The sequence below is a fragment of the Epinephelus moara genome, chromosome 16 (assembly GCF_006386435.1).
Source record: "Epinephelus moara isolate mb chromosome 16, YSFRI_EMoa_1.0, whole genome shotgun sequence".
Classification (NCBI taxonomy): Eukaryota; Metazoa; Chordata; class Actinopteri; order Perciformes; family Serranidae; genus Epinephelus; species Epinephelus moara.
Window position 1 is genome coordinate 47,242,761 of NC_065521.1, and position 9,095 is coordinate 47,251,855.

The following is a 9,095-nucleotide window of genomic DNA, read 5'->3' on the forward strand; positions in this document are numbered from 1 at the left end:
AGAGTTAGAGTTATAATGTAGAGAGTTAGTTATAATGTAGAGTTAGAGTTATAATGTAGAGAGTTAGTTATAATGTAGAGAGTTAGATTTATAATGTAGAGTTAGAGTTATAATGTCGAGAGTTAGTTATAATGTAGAGTTAGAGTTATAATGTAGAGAGTTAGAGTTATAATGTAGAGTTAGAGTTATAATGTAGAGAGTTAGAGTTATAATGTAGAGAGTTAGTTATAATGTAGAGAGTGAATTACAGACAAGTCTTACCAGTCATTCATCAGCCATGATGTTGTGTGTTTGTGTGAGTCGTCCTCTCAGTCCGGAGCTCCTTCTGACTTTCACCTACAACAATACAATAATCACTGAACTGAACATGTGACTTAAATAAGTTAAATTAGAGGTGAAAGAGAAGACGGATCTTCGTTTCCTCTGTTTCCCTTCAGATCGATGATTCACTGACAAACTGCAGCAAGAAGAGACACGTGAACTGAGGGAAGAATGGAGTGATAGAGAAAGTGATAGGGAAGAAGAGAAAGTTAAAATATGAGAGAGAAGAAGAAGCAGGAGTAGACATGTCCTGTTTTTCTGGCCGTTACTGAGTCAAGGTGTTCAGGTACAGCGAGAGAGGTAGAGACCTGAGGGGAAAAGAAAATGAGTCAGAGAGCGAATGAAAAGATAGATAGATAATAAAAGAGAGGAAGAGAGATGCTCCAGGCGTTGATTATTAACACACCAACAACAGCTGCTCATGAATCATTCATGTCAAATCAGACAACACACCGCTGACACCAGCAGCACAGAAACACATCACAAATCTACAATCTACGACTGTGACGCTGTTTTTTTTGTTTTTTTTACCACCGAGGAAAAACGACAAACATACAGATGCAACGTCACACCTCCACCGTGTTTTTTACTCATCAGTTTTTTCTAAACTTTCTGCTGTGTTTGACACGATGAGTGTCTGAGCTGCTGCTAATGCTCCCTCTGATAGAGGAGCTGGCTGTTTGCTAAACGCCGCCCCCCACATAACAATTGTCCATTCACAGTGAAACACCTAGTGACAGCAGGTCTGTCAGTGTTTGTGTTTCTCCACCTGTTGAAGCGACGTAGCTATACGAAGCTGCGGTACTGCTCAACCTGCAAAAATAACGCCCAATGACGCCCAATGTTGTGTTTTGATAGATTTTTAATGTCTCAAAGATATTGGGGATCAGTAGGATGATGATGATGAGCATAATAAAACTAAACAGGAAGTTGTTTTGGCGGATAAAGTCTTCATATGGTGTGTGATAAAGGTTTAAACTAACTTCAATACCTGAACACTGTTGGGCAAAAACAAAATTACAAACAATTTCTTCAATGTCACTTTGTCAACAAATGTCTTATCAGGTAAAGTTAATGTCACCTCATGTTTGCTATTACAGCACAATGTGTCTAATGAACTAAAAAACACTATTGATTTTATTATTGTTCCAAGCCGCCATGGTTTATTTGTATTTATAACAAAAATAGACCAGTTCTGAGTCACAGCAGCTGGTGACTGAACAACAGCAAAGACCAGAGAGAAACAGTCGAGAATTAAAATGAAATGAACAAAATGTCTGATTGTGCCAGGACAGGAAGTCAAAAAAAGATAACCTTCATTTTTATGGAAAACCATCACTAAGGACGCCGTTAAAGATAAACGAAGACCTCTATGGCTTACAGAATTTGATGTAAACACAAAAAATCAACATAATATTGACGTAATTCACACAGTTCCAACATGAAATAATGTTATGGTCTATATCTACATACCGGGTGGCAGCAGGATTTATATTGTTCTAAAAAGAAGTCATGAAAAGCTGTTTGACTTGTTAATGTCTTAAAGAGCTTCGTTTTCTGTCCTTGTCTCTGCTCAGCAGCACGTCTGTCCATCATTAACAAAAATCATTAGACAGATGTCTGTATTAAACTTCCTGAATGTGACCGCAGAGAACAAACCTGTCTGCATGGAGAGGTTTGTATGTCTGCAATTATTCTTTCGTACAGACGCTGGGTTTTTCCACGAGGTTTATGAAGATGTTGGAACGCTGTAACGTTAGTTTGTTTTTGCAGACCGCAGACATATTTGCATACAGATATTATGATCTACGTGTGGCAGAAAAAAAAGTTTAGTGTATATTCATCCTGTAATGGCTGCTGGACGCTCAGTAGAGGAGTGTGTGTTTGGATTGCATGAAGTGAATTACTGACGTGATGAAAGATAACTCATCATTATAAGATTCATGTATGTCAAATTTGTCTTATTGTCCATGGTTAATAGTCGTGGAGACGTCCACAGATAATTTAATGTGGTACCATTTTTCCCCGTTAAAGGTTTTTTTGGGGGGAGTTTTTCCTGATCAGCTGTGAGGGTCCTAAGGACAGAGGGATATCGTTTGCTGTAAAGCCCTGTGAGGCAAAATGTGATTTGTGATATTGGGCTTTATGAATAAAATTGATTGATTGATTGAAGTAACAACAGATAACTTATCAACGTGCTAGCTAACGCTCTATGTCTGTTTCTCCGAATATTTTAATGTCATACTACCACATCAATATATGGAAATATTATCCACACTATATAGGTAATATAATGGTGTGGAGTGTATGGAGTAGAAGAGTTGTCTTCTTCCACATTGAATTATATTATAAGATGAGATAAGATATCTTATTGCTGTCTGTTTATGAACTCCTGGATCAGAACAGAACATAGAAAATTTAACCACAAGAGAACCTGTTCATAGTTTGTTATTAAACAGATGATGGATCATAGAGGTTTGTTTCTACCTGCCTGCAATCAGCCGCAGGTAGCACATTAGCAACATTAGTTATATTGCTAACCCCTTCACAACATAAACTGAAAACAGGTTTTCTTGTGGTGTCCCTAATAAAGTGAGCAGCGGTGAAAGTTAATATACTTTGTTATGATCCAGGTGTTAATAAGCAGACAATGTTAGGTAGCTAGCACGGTAGCACGTTGATAAGTTGTACTTAAATCATTTTATATGTGGACGTCTCCACAAATTTTATCCAAGGACAATAAGACATATATCTATATATATATCTATACATATATAGATATATATAGACACAATAGACAAATCTATGTTTCAGCAGCCTAAATATACGCAGTAATGATCAACTGGAGACAAAACTTTACTTTTTACACGTAGATCATGAACGTATGGATACAGAAACCACTCACTGGAATCGGTTGAGAAATAAAAACTGTTCTAGTGCTTTTTACGTTTTATTTGGCATTCACACATTCACCCCACTGTTGTACTTTTCTGCCACCAGTTTGGCTCTGCCCACAAAATACATAATCTTTGTTATGAAAACAAAAAGGGTCTATGATTTATCTAATAAAAAAAAAATCAACACTTGGCGTCTGTGTAAAAATACGATACTGCCACCTAAAAATATTCAGATACTATGCTGTAGCGATTTTTATCTGGTGTTACTGGTTCCTTTGTTTCTTAATATTTGACTCACAATATGAAGCTCAGGAGTTATGAAGTTAAATGACCCAAAACATTAAATATAAAGTAGTTAAACTGTCTCTGTCTGGGTCTTCTGGAACATTAAAATGTTGTGTGCATTAATAATAACACAGGTTTGATACCGCTGCATGATGACATCTTCACATGTGATCATTTAATATTTGTGATGATACATCTGAAATCCGGTTTCCTGCTTTGTTTTGATTGGGTCATTTAATGTCATTTGTTAATGAATAAGTCTCCAAGTTACAGAGTAACAATAATAATAATAATTATTATTATTATTATTCTACGCATTAAGAGTGTTTTGTAAATGAATCCGTTTTAAAATAAATTACATGATAATTCATTTTATTAAATGTCCTCTGATTTTCTGCATACTCACACAGTAATAATATGAAAAAAAAAACAAAACAAATGTAATTCATATCTGAACCTTTGAACATAACCTTTTAATATTTGTTGCAGTGAAATGTTCACTGATATTTGGATTTAGCATTTCTGAATTCTTTTTCTTTGACATGATTAAAAACTGCTGATGACAAAACTAAATTATTCACCTCACAAACAGCTCACGTTTTATCAACTGTATCTTCAGAGGTTTTGTTCAGGTAAACAAGTTCTGGTTTCGTCTCACCTTGTTGTGTTTGTCTCCCTCCCTCTCGTCCTCCTCTTTCTCGTCTTTGTCGTCTTGGCTTGAGTCCTCGTCTCTTCCTCCTTTTCTCTCATCTGTTGCTTTCTGTCGTCTTGTCTTTTACTTCGATCTTCTTCTTCTCTGCCACTTCCTTTTTTCTGCACCCACCCACTCTCTCATTACCACACATACACACACACACACACACACACACACACACACACACACACACACACACACACTTTCTATTCCCCTCATCATCCAAGGTTATGGGTCCCTGTTAGACTGCATGCCACAGGCTTCACCATCGTGTATCTGTGTTTTTATTTTCATGTGTGTGTGTGTGTGTGTGTGCTTGTGTTATTTGTGTGTACATTGTGTGTGTTTTGTGTTGTGTGTGTTTCACAGAGGGGCTGTATAAACTGATTTTCTGAGTCTTTTTTTCTCCAGCTGTCGGATGAACGGCGGCAGGATTTGATCCCACAGGGACGCAGGCGGGGAGGCTAACCTGTTAGCGTGATTAGCAGTCAGCATAGAAATAAAATTAATTGAAGAGACGACACTTGTTGACGACAGCACTCTTCCTCTGTGTGAGATGAGCAGATAACAACACTGTGGGGGAACTTTAGGAGCTTTGTTGAAAGCTGCGAGGCATTATTAGTGTACCACTGCTGCTGCTGAATCCTCCTTTCGTGTTGTCTTCACACAGTCCTGAAATTAAAACGTTTAAACCCTCTGAGTGACACGTTGTGTTGAGATGAAAACAACGACACAAAAAAACAACATGGAGGATAAACAGAGTGTTGACAGGAAGGATCAATCAACAAGATGGCGGAACAGGATAGTTGACCAGGATGTCCTGAATTTGTTCAGGAACCACCAATGTCCTGTTGAGACTGTTCATACGTCTTCTTTGCATCACATGACCGTACTAACCACATGACCGTATTAATGACATGACCATAGTGATCCCATGTTGTCATGACGTTAAGTCATGTGACCGTGGTGTAGTTTGTTTCGGGCCTGGTTGTGTCGGTGACGTTAAGTCATGTGACTGTGGTGTAGTTTGTTTATGGCCTGGTTGTGTCGGTGACGTTAAGTCATGTGACCGTGGTGTAGTTTGTTTACGGCCTGGTTGTGTCGCTGACATTAAGTCATGTGACCGTGGTGTAGTTTGTTTATGGCCTGGTTGTGGCGGTGACATTAAGTCACGTGACTGTGGTGTAGTTTGTTTGCGGCCTGGTTGTGGCGGTGACGTTAAGTCATGTGGTGGTCTCCACAGTGTCTCACCACAGGTCACTTTGAATTGTGAAGTCTTGCTTAAGTTTGCTCCAGCTTGTCAGAGTTATTACTGACTTTATCATGTGGAGGTGATGAAGGGGATAGTGGACGGTGTGACACTACCATCTTCAAACCATGAATATGGTTTATATCAACGTTTCTACAGTGACATCGTATCTGAGCTGACTATGTCATCAGGAAGTGGAGGGGATGGAGGTGATGGTGGACAGTATGGCACCTGGGAAAGATGCCTGCTGAAATGCAGACATTGTCCAACACCAACAAACATTTAAACTTGTGTGTAGGTGTGTCACCGTCTTTAGGCCCTAAATGTTCTGTTGCGACCCGTCCACAACAAGTGTTTTTTTTATTTTTTATTGATACATCACTGTGTGTCCAGCGGGAATTGTTTCCCCCAGAACCAGACATTTTAAGCTAAAACATGATGTTTTCCAGCCAGAACCAAGTGTTGTCTGTGTTTAAACGTTACTGCACATTAACCACAACACTGTTGAAATGTGAAGTTTCAGTGCATGTGCTACATAATAATGTGTAAATCTAACGTATCTGTGGTTTGCAGAAATTTAAAATGCCAACATTTTTCTAGTGTTGACTGAAAGCATGGATTGTAAAAGAAGCCGGCACTTGTTTAACCCCACTGCAATCATTCTGCTTCATTTGCACATGAAACGATGCAGCCTCTCGTGTCTCGATAACTACTTTCTATTTTGACTTTTTATTGCTCCACACTCCCTGTCTGCTCTTATCCACTATCGTTCACCTATGTGATGTCTGTATGCTGTGTGTCTTCAGTCTGCAAACCAAATTTCCCTTATGAACCATAAAGGCAGAATGACTGAATGAAATAGATTTGGAAGTCTGAGAGAAGTACAGGAGACGCAGCACTGTTAGCGTAAGTGGCTCCCTGTGAAGTTGTTTTATTAGTTTCTATGGTAATTCAATTCCGCGATGGAAAACATTCCACTGTAGACTAACTACTGAAATGCTTTAATTCATCAGCTAATGACAGAGAGTGCTCACACTGTTGTGTGTGATAAGGGGACATGAAGAGAGAAGAAATGAGCCAAAGGAGGAGGGAACTTCAAAAGAGGGAGAGTGGTTGATGCTGCGAGCACACAGGAAGTAAGAGACGAAAGGAAGAGGTGATGAAAGAATGTGATGATGGAGACAAAAGAAGAAAGGTCCGAGAAAGACGCTGGACATGAACCAGAGTGCACTCTTGTTTTATTTAAATTGATTTATTAAAGGTCATTAAAATGAGCTCCGCCATTACCAACTGCAACATTAAACATTGTATTACAACTCAATTATATATTTTCTATTCTGCAGAATGAGTTTTTTACTGTTATTGTCAATGTGACGTCGATAAATTAGAAAAATAAATGCACAGGCTATCAGCTGTCCGCTTGCCCTGATGCCCCTCACTTCTCAGTGAGACCCTCTGATTGTAGTATTTCCAAAGCCTCTTTGTTCTTCTCTGGGCTATTGACCATCTTGGATTGATTGAGGACCAGGTATGTTCAACAAAGTGTTTTACCAGAGGAATGTGTGTATACTTACTTTTACAGATATGGTACCTGTGTTGTGTAAACCTGGTAAGCATAGTATTACCTGTTTGACCCACAGACTGTATTCCACATCGTTTACATCTGATGAAATATACAAAGTGTTTTGAATGGGCGTTGCCATATCTGTGTGTTGGAGAAACATTATTGTTGTGTTGATTGCTCACTCAGGGTTGGTGCTGAAAAAATGTTCTGTGCCAATGAGGTCTAGAGTTAAGACAGTGGTTTGATTTTAGTTTTGACTACAATGTCCTGCAAATTTAATTTGTTTGTATGCAGCAACAATCCTATGGTCCTATAAGAGCTGAGATCTTTATGTAAAGTTATGGAGCTCATTTTTAATCACCCTAACAAGCTGTACTGCTGATGGAGATTATGTAGTAATTACTGGCAGCAGAGAATCAATGAACAGAGGTTTAGTTTACTCAAATGTTTTGACAGCTCTGCTTAAAAAGGATCTAGAGTACCCTCTAGTGGAGAAATAGAGAACAACACTTTGGTGGCTTCTTTAAAATCCTCCTGTAATGTATAATTCCTATGAATTCTGAGGAGCTGTGATGTAAGTAGACATGAATACTGTTTGGAATGGAAACTAGATTAATTTCAATCAGGAGAGACAGGGGTAAGGAATAAAGATCAAATTCAATGTCAAATATATGTGTACAGATTAAGATGATTGTGCTGATAAGATTTTAATGGTGAGCAAAAGTTTGCTCTGGCATTGCGGAGGCCTGTGTTCTACGTCTTGACACTGTCTGCTCTGACTAAGTGAGATTTTTCCAGTTTGGTTAATCGCCAGTTCCTTTCAAATTTTGACAACATTTGTTTTAACTTATGGGTTTGAGAGTCATACCAAGGGTGAACTTTCTTTGCTTTGTTAACTTCTTTTTAAGAGGAGCTACAGAGTCGAGTGTTGTTCGCAGCGAGCCTACGGCGCTATCGACAAGATGATCAATTCGGGAGAGGGTCAAGTCGGCATGGGAAACCTCTGTTACTGAAGGACATGGTATTGAATTTAATGATGATGGCTTAAATTTTGCGACAGCAGTATCTGATAAACGTCTAGTATAGTAACTGTTGCTGAGTGGTGTGTAATCGAGTAAAAAGAAATCAAAAGGGGGTTAGGGTTAGGCAAGAAGGGATATACTCAGAGTCTCTCCCTATGTTGACCAACAACAACATAGTTTGTGTGGGGAGACAGAGGCAAGGTACTGGCCGGCGCAGGTTAGTCCCCAGCCACCTCCCACTTGCTGTCCTGAGCCATATAGAAGAGAAAAGACGAAAGAAGAGAAGAGAGGGGGAGGGAGGAGGATGGGAACGTGAGGTCTCCATGGTGCCACTTGTCCTGACAGACCATAGCCTAATCCGCTAAGGATATTCACAAAAAGAGGTAAAGGAAGTGCCAGTAATATTTTAAAATGGAAATTTTATTTTTCAGCAAAAGAAGTTTAATTTGGAAGTCATATTTACAGGTGAAGTCTTAAAGTTTACATTGTTAATAGTAAATTTTAACTATAGTTAATATTTTGTATTAAAGAACTGTAAACTGTAAGCGTTTGTAAAATTTAGAGTTTGTATTGTTTATTGTAAATTTTACAGTTGTGTTAAAGAAGTTAAGTTTGGAAGTCAGTGAAATAAGGGTTTTCTAATGATATAGTAGTTACATTTGTACCTGAGTGAGCGTGAACCGAGCATCCTCAAGGGCAAGTTCTAGAGAGACGGGAGCGGTGCCTACCCTCTCCATTTGTGGGCGCTGCGAGTCCAACGGTAGCACTGTGGAGTATCTAGGACGTAGGGTTCCCGAGTTATGGCCGTTTTAATTTTCCCATATGAGTTAATGGTGAAATGAAAGTTTGCCTAAGTGTCATAGTGAAAATGTGAGTTAATGGTGAAATGAAAGTTTGCCTAAGTGTCATAGTGAAAATGTGTAAGAAAATGCAGAGTGTTGTTGTAGGTGTTATATAAGTAGTATGATCAAGAGGAATAGCTCATTTGACATCTGGACATCGGAGAGGTAAGACGTACTTCTTTTCCTTGCTAAGTGTTAGCGTTTTAAGCTAGTTGCATGTA

General features: G+C 38.8%; 1 protein-coding gene across 3 annotated transcripts in view; it reads right to left on the minus strand.

The window, feature by feature from the left end:
- Positions 1–4,289, minus strand: part of LOC126402460 (tyrosine-protein phosphatase non-receptor type 7-like) — a 41,189-nt gene extending 36,900 nt beyond the window's left edge. For all 3 annotated transcript variants that reach the window (XM_050064473.1, XM_050064471.1, XM_050064474.1), the window contains exons 1-2: positions 4,162–4,289; positions 262–336 (exon numbers count right to left, since the gene is read on the minus strand). The gene's annotated coding sequence lies outside the window, so the exon portion shown is untranslated. The remainder of the gene's footprint in view (positions 1–261; positions 337–4,161) is intronic.
- Between the last annotated feature and the right edge of the window lie 4,806 nt (positions 4,290–9,095).